General features: G+C 42.0%; 1 non-coding gene across 1 annotated transcript; it reads left to right on the plus strand.

Annotated features, from left to right (window-relative positions):
- The first annotated feature begins 4,595 nt into the window (after positions 1-4,595).
- On the plus strand, positions 4,596-4,709 carry LOC112542494 (U5 spliceosomal RNA). Its single transcript, XR_003086239.2, has one exon. It is a non-coding gene; the product is annotated as a U5 spliceosomal RNA (small nuclear RNA).
- Positions 4,710-11,762: the final 7,053 nt, after the last annotated feature.

Genomic DNA, 11,762 nt, shown 5'->3' on the forward strand with positions numbered 1-11,762 from the left:
ATGCTCATTGCTTCAGTGATGCTATCTAACCATCTCATCCTCTGCCGTCCTCTTCTCCTTTTGCCTTCAATCTTTCCCAGCATCAGGGTCTTCTCCAAAGAGATCTCTCTTCGCATTAGGTGACCAAAATATCTGAGCTTGAGCTTCATTATCGATCCTTCCAATGAGCAATCAGGGTTGATTTCCTTTAAGATTGACTGGTTTGACCTCCTAGCAGTCCAGGGGACTCTCAAGAGTCTTCTCCAGCACCACAGTTCAAAGGCATCAATTCTTCAGCGCTCGGCCTTTATGGTCCAGCTCTCACAGCCATACATTACTACTGGAAAAACCATAGCTTTGACTATGCGGATCTTTGTCGGCAAGGTGACGTCTCTGCTTTTTAATATGCTATCTAGGCTTGCCATAGCTTTCCTCCCAAGGAGCAAGCGTCTTTTAATTTCATGGCTGCAGTCTCCATCTGCGGTGATCTTGGAGCCCAAATAAATGAAGTCTGTTACTGCTTCCATTTCTACCCCTTCTATTTGCCAGGAATTGATGGGTCCAGATGCCATGATCTTAGTTTTTTTAATGTTGAGTTTCAAGCCAGCTTTTGCACTCTCCTCTTTCACCCTCATCAAGAGGCTCTTTAGTTCTTCTTCACTTTCTGCCATTAGGGTGGTATCGTCCGCATATCTGAGGTTGTTGATGATTCTCCCTGCAATCTTAATTCCGGCTTGTGATTCTTCCAGCCTGGCATTTCTCATGATGTACTCTGCATATAGGTTAAATAAGCAGGGTGACAGTATACAGCCTTGTCGTACACCTTTCCCTATTTTGAACCAATCGGTTGTTCCATGACCGGTTCTAACTGTTGCTTCTTGGCCCGCATACAGATTTCTCAGGAGACAGGTAAGGTGGTCTGGTATTCCCATCTCTTTAAGAATTTGCCACAGTTTGTTGTGATCCACACAATCAAAGGCTTTTGCATAGTCAATGAAGCAGAAGTAGATATTTTTCTGGAACTCTCGTGCTTTCTCCATGATCCAGCGAATGTTGGCGATTTGATCTCTAGTTCCTCTGCCTCTTCGAAACCCAGCTTGTACATCCGGTAGTTCTCGGTTCATGTATTGCTGAAGCCTAGCTTGTAGGATTTTGAGCATAACCTTGCTAGCATGTGAAATGAGTGCAATTGTGCGATAGTTTGAGCATTCTTTGGCGTTGCCCTTCTTTGGAATTGGAACGTAAACTGACCTTTTCCAATCCCGTGGCCACTGTTGCATTTTCCAAACTTGCTGGCATATTGAGTGCAGCACTTTAACACCATCATCTTTTAGTATTTTAAATAACTCAGCTGGAATACTGTCATCTCCACTAGCTTTGTTGTTAGCAATGCTTCCTAAGGCCCACTTGACTTCACTCTCTAGGATGTCTGGCTCAAGGTCAGTGATCACACCAGCGTGGACATCAGGGACATTAAGATCTTTCTTGTATAGTTCTTCTGTGTATTCTTGCCACCTCTTCTTAATCTCTTCTGCTTCTGTTAGGTCCCTGCCTTTTTGTCCTTTATCATGCCCATCTTTGCACTAAAGGTTCCTTTCATATCTCCAATTTTCTTGTAGAGATCTCTAGTCTTCCCCATTCTATTGTTTTCCTCAATTTCTTTGCATTGTTCATTTAAGAAGGCCTTCTTATCTCTCCTGGCTATTCTCTGGAAATCTGCATTCAGTTGCTTATATCTTTCCCTTTCACCCTTGCTTTTCGCATTCCTTCTTTCCACAGCTATTTGTAAAGCCTCATCAGACAGCCATTTTGCTTTCTTGCATTTCTTTTTCTTTGGGATGGTTTTAGTTGCTGCCTCCTGTACAATGTTACGGACCTCCGTCCATAGTTCTTCAGGCACTCTGTCTACCAAATCTAATCCTCTAAATCTATTCATCACCTTCACTGTGTACTCACAAGGAATATGATCTAAGTCATACCTGAGTGGTCTAGTGGTTTTCCCTACATTCTTCAATTTAAGCCTAAATTTTGCAGTAAGAAGCTCATGATCTGAGCCACAGTCAGCTCCTGGTCTTGTTTTTGCTGTCTGTATAGAGCTTCTCCATCTTTGGCTGCAAAGTATATAATCAATCTGGTTTCGGTATTGACCATCTGGTGATGTCCATGTGTAGAGTCGTCTCTTGTGTTGTTGGAAAAGAGTGTTTGCTATGACTAGCTTGTTCTCTTGACAGAACTCTATTAGCCTTTGCCCTGCTTCATTTTGTACTCCAAGGCCAAACTTGCCTGTTATTCCGATTACTCCTTGACTTCCTACTTTAGCATTCCAATCCCCTATGATGAAAAGGACATCTTTTTTGGTGCTAGTTCTAGAAGGTGTTGTAGGTCTTCATAGAAGCGGTCAACTTCAGCTTCTTCAGCATCAGTGGTTGGGGCATAGACTTGGATGACTGTGATATTGAATGGTTTGCCTTGGATACGCACTGAGATCATTCTGTCGTTTTTGAGGTTGTACCCCATTACTGCCTTTCCCACTCTCTTATTCACTATGAGTGCAACTCCATTTCTTCTAAGGGTTTCTTGCCCACAGTAGTAGATATAATGGTCACCCGAATTAAATTCACCCATTCCCGTCCATTTCAGTTCGCTGATTCCCAAGATGTCGACGTTCAATCTTGTCATCTCATGTTTGACCACATCCAGCTTGCCTTGGTTCATAGATCTTACATTCCAGGTACCTATACAATATTGTTCTTTACAGCATCGGACCTTCTTTTCGCTTCCAGATACATCCACAGCTGAACGTCCTTTCAGCTTTGGCCCAGCCGCTTCACTCTTTCTGGAGCTACTTGGAATTGCCCTCCGCTCTTCCCCAGTAGCATATTGGACACCTTCCGACCTGAGGGGCTCATCTTCCGGCATCATATCTTTTAGCCTTTTAACATTGTCCATGGGGTTTTCTTGGCAAGGATACTGGAGTGGGTTGCCATTTCCTTCTCCAGTGGACCACATTTTGTCAGAACTCTCTGTCATGACCTGTCCGTCTTGGGTGGCCCTGCACGGTATAGCTCATGGCTTCACTGAGTTACGCAAGCCCCTTCGCCACGACAAGGCAGTGATCCATGAAGGGGAAAATAGAAGTATTTCCATGAAATAATAAAAGGAAATAAGCAGACACCTACCAATAAAGTATGTATATTGCTGAGTAAACATACATCTTCCTAAATCTTCTGTCACTCCAAACTTTCAGCTAAATAATAGTTTAGCCTAAATATTTGAAGAAGTCTTACATCCTAAGAAGGGGAACATTGTGAATCCTCTTTTCAGGATCCAATATAAAGAACCAGGAAAATCAAGATAAGAAAATTGTTTTGGATTAGGAAATAGAGGGGAAAGTGTTTTAAAATAAAACAGTCATATTCTATTTTTTCCAATAGAAAGAATTTTAAAAGGTAAAAATAAATTAGATCTATTGTCGAAGACAAAACTGCAGGAGTAGCTTCAAAAATTGAAGAGAAATATTTTTAAAATAGGAAATTATTTCTTTCTAGAGAGCAAAAAGATAAACCCAGCTCTAACAAGGAAAAAAACAACCCCCCCCCCCAAAAGCGAAGAAAATGGAAGATGCAGGTAAACAAGGGAAGTGAATAAAGGATAACTCCTGAATCCATGTCCTCATTTTTTTGTCTTTTGCTTTATCTTTCCCTATTTTCCTCACTAAAAGTTTCCTTCCAGGACAGAAAGCTGAACAAGCCATCTTATATTGTTTTCAGGAGCAGAACCACCAATCCATTTTCTGTCTGGCTGAAAAGTCTTACTACAAAACTTCACAAGACCAGGGCCAGATGAACCAGAAAGCCAAGGGAAGTCAGGATTTGATAAAGAATGGCTAGGTTCACATGACACTATGAACCTAATGACATAGGCCACGATAGTTCATAATCTAGCAAAAATCCAAACAAGCAATAGATAGCAGGAAAGAGATGGAAAGTCACCTAGCTCTTTACTGTCACCATATCTGATATTTATTTATTGATTGATTGATTGATTGATTGATTGATTGCAATCCAAATGCATGAACACAGTCTATATGATTAATCTGAGGTTCAGTATATTCTGCTGTCAGAGTGGGAAAAGGACCAGAACTCTCCAGACAAAATCCTTAACATTAAGATCATTTTACCTGTCCCAATCAGGGAATCTCACCCTGCCACTTATATAAATGCAGGAAATTGGGTTCATTGAGTAAGTGTGTTATAATAACAGCTGGATTCACACACTACACTAAACAAGACTAAAATGTGGTTGGATAGTTTTGGTTCCCCATATTACATTACTGCTTCCACCATCCCATAATATGGTTTGTTTGGATACAGCAGGATGGTTCCCAAATTGATTTTTTCCCCCAACTATTTAATTCCAGAATCTGCACCAAGCTGCACTGATGTCAAATTTATGTCACATGCATCATGATGCAAATGATACAATTAAGTACTTGCGTCATGGCATTTGATGGAAGTGCATAAGTAATGTCACTGTGTCAAGATTTCAGGATACACATCATTTGTCCCCTTCCTCACTTGCTTACCTTGCAGGTACTCATGCAGATACCTATACTAAACTCTGGTTTCTCTTTAGATCATGTAAATCTTTCACCTTTTACTAGAGATTTCCATGGAGAGGAACATTTGTAGAAAGGCCCTGAAGACATGGCTCTGCCACCATGCCTGAGGGTCCGGCAATGGTGGGGAGCTCTTACAATGGCTGATGTGGGGTGAATTCTGCTGCTGACCATGGTTTTCTGTTTTTTAAATTGATTATGGATAGTTTTATATCTTTTATATTGCTTCTTAACTTGTTTTTTATTGGATTGTTTTTACCTGTTGTGAGCTACCCAGAGTCATTTATGGAGTGACTTAACAATTGTTGATAAGAAAGACAAAAAGTCTGGATAGTGGACACTGCAATACCTGAAGAGAGCAGAACAGAAGAGAAAGAACTGAAGAAATCCACAAAAGACAAAGACCTGCAAATAGAAATAGAATAACTATAGCAAAAGAAAATAAAGATAGTACCAACAGTTATGTATACTGTAGGTGCCTTGGGTGCAATCCCAAAACATCTGGCGCACCACTTGAAGACCATCAGCATTGACAAAATCACCATCAGTCAATTGCAAAAAGGAGCTTTACTTGGAACAGCTTATATCCTGTGACGATACCTCTAATGCCATCAAACAACATCTGCCTATCCCAGGTCCTCAGAAAGGACTCGATAGGTGGATAAAAATGCCAAATCCAGTCTAAATTGGCTGACTGTGCAACCAACAATAACAGATTGAAAAGTCCAATACATCCAAACTTTCCAAAAATAACTTGAGGTACATTAAAAGTATTAGAAATATATTTTACTTAAATTGAGAATAAGAGTCTTGCTGGACTAGATCAAAGGCCTATCTAGTTCGGTGTTCTGTTCTCACATTTCTCTCTGTTTCCTGATATTTGCAACAGACAGGCCCATTTTATACTTAACTATGATCATTTTTTTCATGTACTTACTCCTGGCACCGTGCTCCTGGTGCATTTGCTATCCAGTCCGTGCAAAAAGCATCATATAATGTAATCCCTCTTCCAATTTTATTCCCCCATCAGGATACCGGTAGTCCTTGCTTAATGACAATTCGTTCAGCAACCGTTTCAAATTATGCTGAATTAATGGTAGTTATGACCAGTCCTTGAAGTTACAGCTGTTGCAGTGACCCCATGGTCATGTGATCAAAATTCAGGTGCTTGGCAGCCTACCCACATTTACAACCACAGCATGCACTTCAGTTACCCCTATCCCCATCTCTGTCCTTTTGGATCCCTGTACTCCACCACTGCCACCTACCTCTGCCACCCCCCACTAACCTTCGCTGTCTTCTTCCTCCCATTGCTGCTGAGGCGCTCGCAGCCAAGACAGCTGCTGGCCCTTTATAAGGCCTCAGTGCTACTTTACACAGCCTCCACAAAGCCTTGCAAGGTCTCCACACAGTCTTGCAAGGCTTCAGGGAGGCCACAGAAGGCTGTGCAGAGGCCTTGCAAGGCTCTGGGGAGGCCTTGCAAGGGCCTCACAAAGGGCCAGCAGATGTAATAGTATGTGAGAATGACCTTGGAAGATGACGAAAGAGCCACAGCCAAGACAATGGTTGGATAAGAAGCAGCTTAGCCCACAGCAGGAATGTGGACATGGCAAACGTCTCAGAAGGGACCCTTCCTAGTTTCTTGGGCTATAAAAGGGATGGGGGAGAAATGTTCTTTCACATTTGCAAGATTCTGTCAATGTAACCTTACTTCCTATCTGGTCTACCTCTCAAGACTGATAGCAGCTCCCTTGGATGGGAGTGCTTTTTCAGCAGCAGGAGGAATAAGATGGCAAAGTTCAGCTGGGAGGGGCAGAGGGCAGCAGGGATAGGCAGCGGAGTGCAGGGCAGCCAAAAGGGCAGAGATGGGGGGGAGTTAAGTGGATGGGGTTGTTGAAGTAGAGGCGAGCATGGCAGGGCAGGAGAAGCATGAGGTCCTCGCCTAATGACTGCACGGCCCTGGCCTAACAACCACAATCGGGACTACTGGAATTGCCATTGCTAAGCGGTGCAGTCACATGCTATTTTGCCTAACAACCACTTCACTTAGCGACAGAAATTCTGATCCCAGTTAAGGTAATTAAGTGAGGACTACCTGTAAACTGAGCTGAAAGAAAGTTATTGTTCCAAAGAGGACTTGAACCTAGGTTTCCTGGCTCTAATCACTCAATCTAACATCTATACCTTATATATAAACCTTGTTCAGGCATCGCACTAGGGCTTCCAATTTGGGCTGCAAATAGCCAAACAACCAGACAGATAAATAGCCAGTCTTGGCTGCAATCTAGGGATTGGCTGGATTTTTGCAGCCCCTATGTGGTGGTGTTATACTAGCATGTAATATGCTTTGTTTGATTTTCTCTTGTGTTATATCAATAAAGGCATGTAGTTTGTAAACCATAGTTTATGGCTCAGCATATTGCATGAACCAAACCAACTGTAATTTATTCATGAAACTACCATTAACCAAACCTATTGACCTGACTGCACAATCCAGCTAGTCTTCTGTGAATTCATCATACCTAAAACTTAGAGATAAATATATAACAGCAGAATTATTAGAGGCAATATCTTTCCTAGTTAGATCTTGTAGTAGCATTGATTCTGATGAAGAACAAAGTGTGTGTGTTTACAGAGCAATAGTTCAAGTGATTATCTACTTGTAGTTATAAGTGTGTGCATAAGGGAGAGAATGTATACTGCTACCTCAGGAAGGCAGGAAAATCAACCCTATTATCTTTACATTGACACTTTGTCCTAAAGATATACGCTGTGCTCCAGGTAGGTGATTTGTAACCCTTCTAATGACGATAAAAACATATACAATGTAGTGCCCTCAAACTGACATGGAGGAGCTGCACCATTCTTTACAATCATCCAGCGAATAAATTGGTTGTCAACATATGCACAGCAGTAGGTTTTCCCTATTCTCCCTTCTTCAGTTTAATGACCAAAAATCCATCTGTTTGTGATGATTCTGAGGACTATCTTGACCTGACCAAGGTGAATGGAAGGTTTTCAGTCTGGAAATGGGGTCAACACTGCAGCTGTAATGAGTAGTATCCATGAGTTGTGTCAATTCATTCTTGCGTTTGAGATGTAACACAGTTTTATTTTTCTTTATGCAATTAATGTCTGAAATCTGGAGAGGCTGTTATAAACAGATGTTGATATTTGGTAGTCCTAAATTAAGACTGTGCACAACTAAAATATTGAAATACTGTTTTTATTTGTTTTATTTAAGGAATGTATATGGCTACCCATCTCATAAATTATGACTCTGGGCAATTAACATAGGATTGAAAACAGAACAAAATAGCCAATAAACATGGGGGGGGGCATTAAAACAGAACATGAAACAACACACATGTTAAGCCAAATCACAATATATTCAAATTCCAAAACGGTTTATCAGATGAGATCATCCAAATTCCTAGGCCAATATCCAGGATAAAACAAAACAGGCTTTTAAAGCCTTCCAGCAGGCCTACAGGTTGGAGCCATCCAAATCTTGGAGGAATGCTGTTCCATGGCAGAGAAGGCAGGACTATGCTGGTGAATGGTGACAGTCTCATCATTTTGTTCGTTGGGGCTGCTATTTTGAGAACATTCAGTGTATAGAACATACAGATGCTGCACAGATGTTAAAAATCTTGAAGGGACACATAATACATGAAGAGGAAAACTTTTTTCAGGAGACCAATGACAATGCTGGAAGTCACAGTGAGACCGCTGGGTGAGCTCATCCGTCACCCAGTGAGGTATCATCAGTATGCTGATGATGCCCAACTATACACTTCTGCCCCTGGTGAATTAAGTAAGGCTGTGAATGTCTTATCCTGGCACCTGGAGGCTGTGAAGGTCTGGATGGGGAACAACAGTCTTTGGTTGCTCTGGCAAGGCTAAGTGGCTTTGGGTTCTGGGGCCTTCCAGTTCTAGGATTATGCCATCTTTGGTGCTGGATGAGGAAGCACTGCCCCAGACAGACCCAGTGCACAATCTGGGGGTCCTCCTGGACTCATGACTCCTGCTTGAAGAGCAGGTGGCAGTCATGGCTAGGAGGGCCTTTGCACTGCTTCATGCTATGCACTGGTTGCGCCCGTTCCTGTATTGGGGGGCTCTGCTCACTGTCACTCAAGCCCTAGTCACCTCCCAATTGGATTTCTGCTCTACCTGGGGCTGCCCTTGAAAATTATCCAGAAGCTTCAGCTGGTGCAAAATGCAGTTGCATGGGCAGTTATGTGTGCCCCTAGAATGGCATACGTTACACCTCTGCTCTGCGAGCTGCATTGGTTGCCAGTTTGCTTTTGGGTCCAATTCAAGGTGCTGGTTTTGACCTTTAAAGCTGTTCATGGCATGGGGCCAGGTTACCTGAAGGATCTCCTCTCCCCAATTATATCTGCCCAACCCACCAGATCTGGCAGAGAAGGCATGCTGCCAGTCCCATCCGTCAGAGAACTACACTTGGCAGCTCCCAGGAAGCAGGCCTTCTCTGCCACGGTGCCTGCCTTATGGACTCTTCTCCCCCAAGAAGTGAGGTCAGCTCCATCCCTATTAACATTCTGCAGGTCCCTCAAAATCTGGCTATGCCTTCAGGCCTGGGGGTCCCAGGGGAATGAGGAGATCTTGTGATGGCTCCTTTACTGCGGCTAACATCATCCTCTCCTGTTTTTGTGTTTTTTATAGTTTTAAATAATGAATGTTTCTATATATTTATTGTTATAAGCTGCCCAGAGTCCCCCATTGTGGGGAGATGGGCGGGGACAAGTCTATTAAATAAATAAATATTTAGTGTTTTTTAAATTAAGTGTTGTATGCAGCCTAGAGCCGCTTTTCCATGAAATGGGCAGTTATACCAATTTGGTAGGTAGGTAGGTAGGTGGGTGGGTGGGTGGGTGGGTGGATGGATGGATGGATGGATGGATGGATGGATGGTCAGTCCTGTAGGCATATTGGTATTACAGACACAAGTTGCCTATTTTTGGCTTACTGAAAGTTACTGAAAAAGAAGACATTTTCCTTACCAGACTGCAGCAGGCTACAGATAGCATGTTGTTCAGGAATACCTAGAGTGATTGGTCATGCTGTTCCAAACTTCATTAGAAGCAGATCTGATCCAAAACACAATAGCCAAAGTTTCCTACTCCCAAAATGTTAATTTTTAACATGGGTAAACTACCAGTTCCCTAGGAATTGAAAGCATTTCCTGTCCCAGAAACATTCTAGATCAAAACGCTGCCAAAAGACAGGCTTTAATCAAGCAAGCAGAGGTGGAACAAACTGGCTAGTTTCCAGGTTCACGATCCTACTGTAAATCTGATTGACTAAAATGATCCAGGCAAATGTGACAAGCTTTTGTTTCAGAAACTGGGGATGTAGCAGTTACAGTGAAATCAGAGCAAATGTGTATGGATATCACCACAGAATCTAGCAAAGACAGCACAGTGACTCACTGTTGAATTCCTTTTCAGGCCTCCAGCATAAGATTTAATAAATCCCTTACTACCTGGGACGGCTCAGCTGGAAACAATTTGACTGATTCAATGATGGCAGAGAAAAAAGGCTACTGCTATACTGAAAATAACTTCTGCAATTTTTTCTGACCATTCTCACTCAATTTGATGGAAAAGAAATTGTTTTTCTCTTCTTTTTTTTATCTGTTCCTCAAAGGAGAAGGTAATTTTATGAAATTCTCAGGAATGGATGCAGGCCTTGCTCTTATCTTAGCAAGTGGCCAAGAGGTATGTGTGTGAGTATTCTGTCTTTCATTTTACCATGATCTTTCTCCTTGGCTTCTTCTATTTCTTTCAGAATCCAGAGGAAAACACCACAAGCAGCCTCCTTTTCATATCAGGAAGCAGAGCAGATGGGGGAGGCAGCCTGATGGAGCAGTGTGCTACTGAAAAATACCAGTTTCTGGCATCTCACGACAATAATGCCACCACTGGTAGAAATGATAAAGACATTCAAAAGCACTGTCAGAATAAGGCAGAAAAATAAGAGGATAAATTGGAGGAAAATGGAAGACAAATTTTGGCAAGGCATCCTTACTCTAAAAAGAGTCACTTTTTGTGAGATGGGCAGTATCTAAATTTGAAATATAAATAAATAAAAAATAAACTATCAGCTTCACTGCTTTGGAATCATGCATATGCCTTTTATGGGTCAGATTCAGCCTACGTTTCATGTATAATTTGTGTGGGTCAAAAAAGTCAAGATGGTGGCTGCAATGATGTACTATTGGCTTTTTTTTACCCTTTCCTCTAGAAGGCCCCGGCTCATTTGCTTCAAATCCCTATATTTCAGAGACAGAACAGTGGTGAGGAACCTTGTCTATAGTGCCTTCAAACTTGGATTCCATTCCCTGTCTGAGCATTTCCACAACACTCTAAAATCCTTAAAGCATTCTCTTAGAGATGACCTAAAAGCCAGCTCACCCTTCATGAAGTTTTTGGCTTTCTAATAATGAATCCTTCCCTCCATTCTGAAAAAGTACATTATGTCTTGTAAGCCCTAGTCACAAGGGCACCTTTTTACTCTTTCTATTCCTCTTCTCCAAACTCCTAGGCAAAATTTCACTTGTTTATTAAAAAAACAAACAAACAAACAAATCAATGGTTTACACTGGTACTTTCCCTAATAAAACTGGGCTGACTTTTCTTTATCCACTATACACTGACCAATGAAAAATGAACTTTCTTCAAAAATAGAGGAAGGGAAGAAGTTAGGAAAAGCGACTAGCATTAGAGAGTACTGTATAACAAAGGCAATATAAGAAGTGTATCAGTGGGCTAATCACCAAGGTGGCCAATCAAAGTCAAATATCAGGCCAATCAGTGTAGTGAGATTAAGGAGTTTTCGTCCTGTCTTCTGACTGCTAGTTGGTGTTCGCGGATGCGCTCTGCACTCTGCTTGTCTTCCGCCTGCTGTCCTACATAGTGAATGCTACACTCCTTGCATTGTATGTTGTAGATCGCTCCTCTTTTTTCTTCTCTGGCTACTGGGTCTTTAGGTTTCCTTAAGATGTTCTGGAGGGCTTTAATTGGTTTGTGTGCTATGATGATGCCATGTGGTTGTAGAAGTCTCTTGACTGTTTCTGAGATGTTTTTGAAGTATGGGAGTGTTATCCTTCTCATAGGTTGTACTGATGGTGCTGTAGTTTGTT

This window comes from Python bivittatus, unplaced genomic scaffold, assembly GCF_059951505.1.
Source record: "Python bivittatus isolate LINGU-HERP-01145 unplaced genomic scaffold, Pbiv_v1 ctg000080_np1212, whole genome shotgun sequence".
NCBI classification, from domain to species: Eukaryota; Metazoa; Chordata; class Lepidosauria; order Squamata; family Pythonidae; genus Python; species Python bivittatus.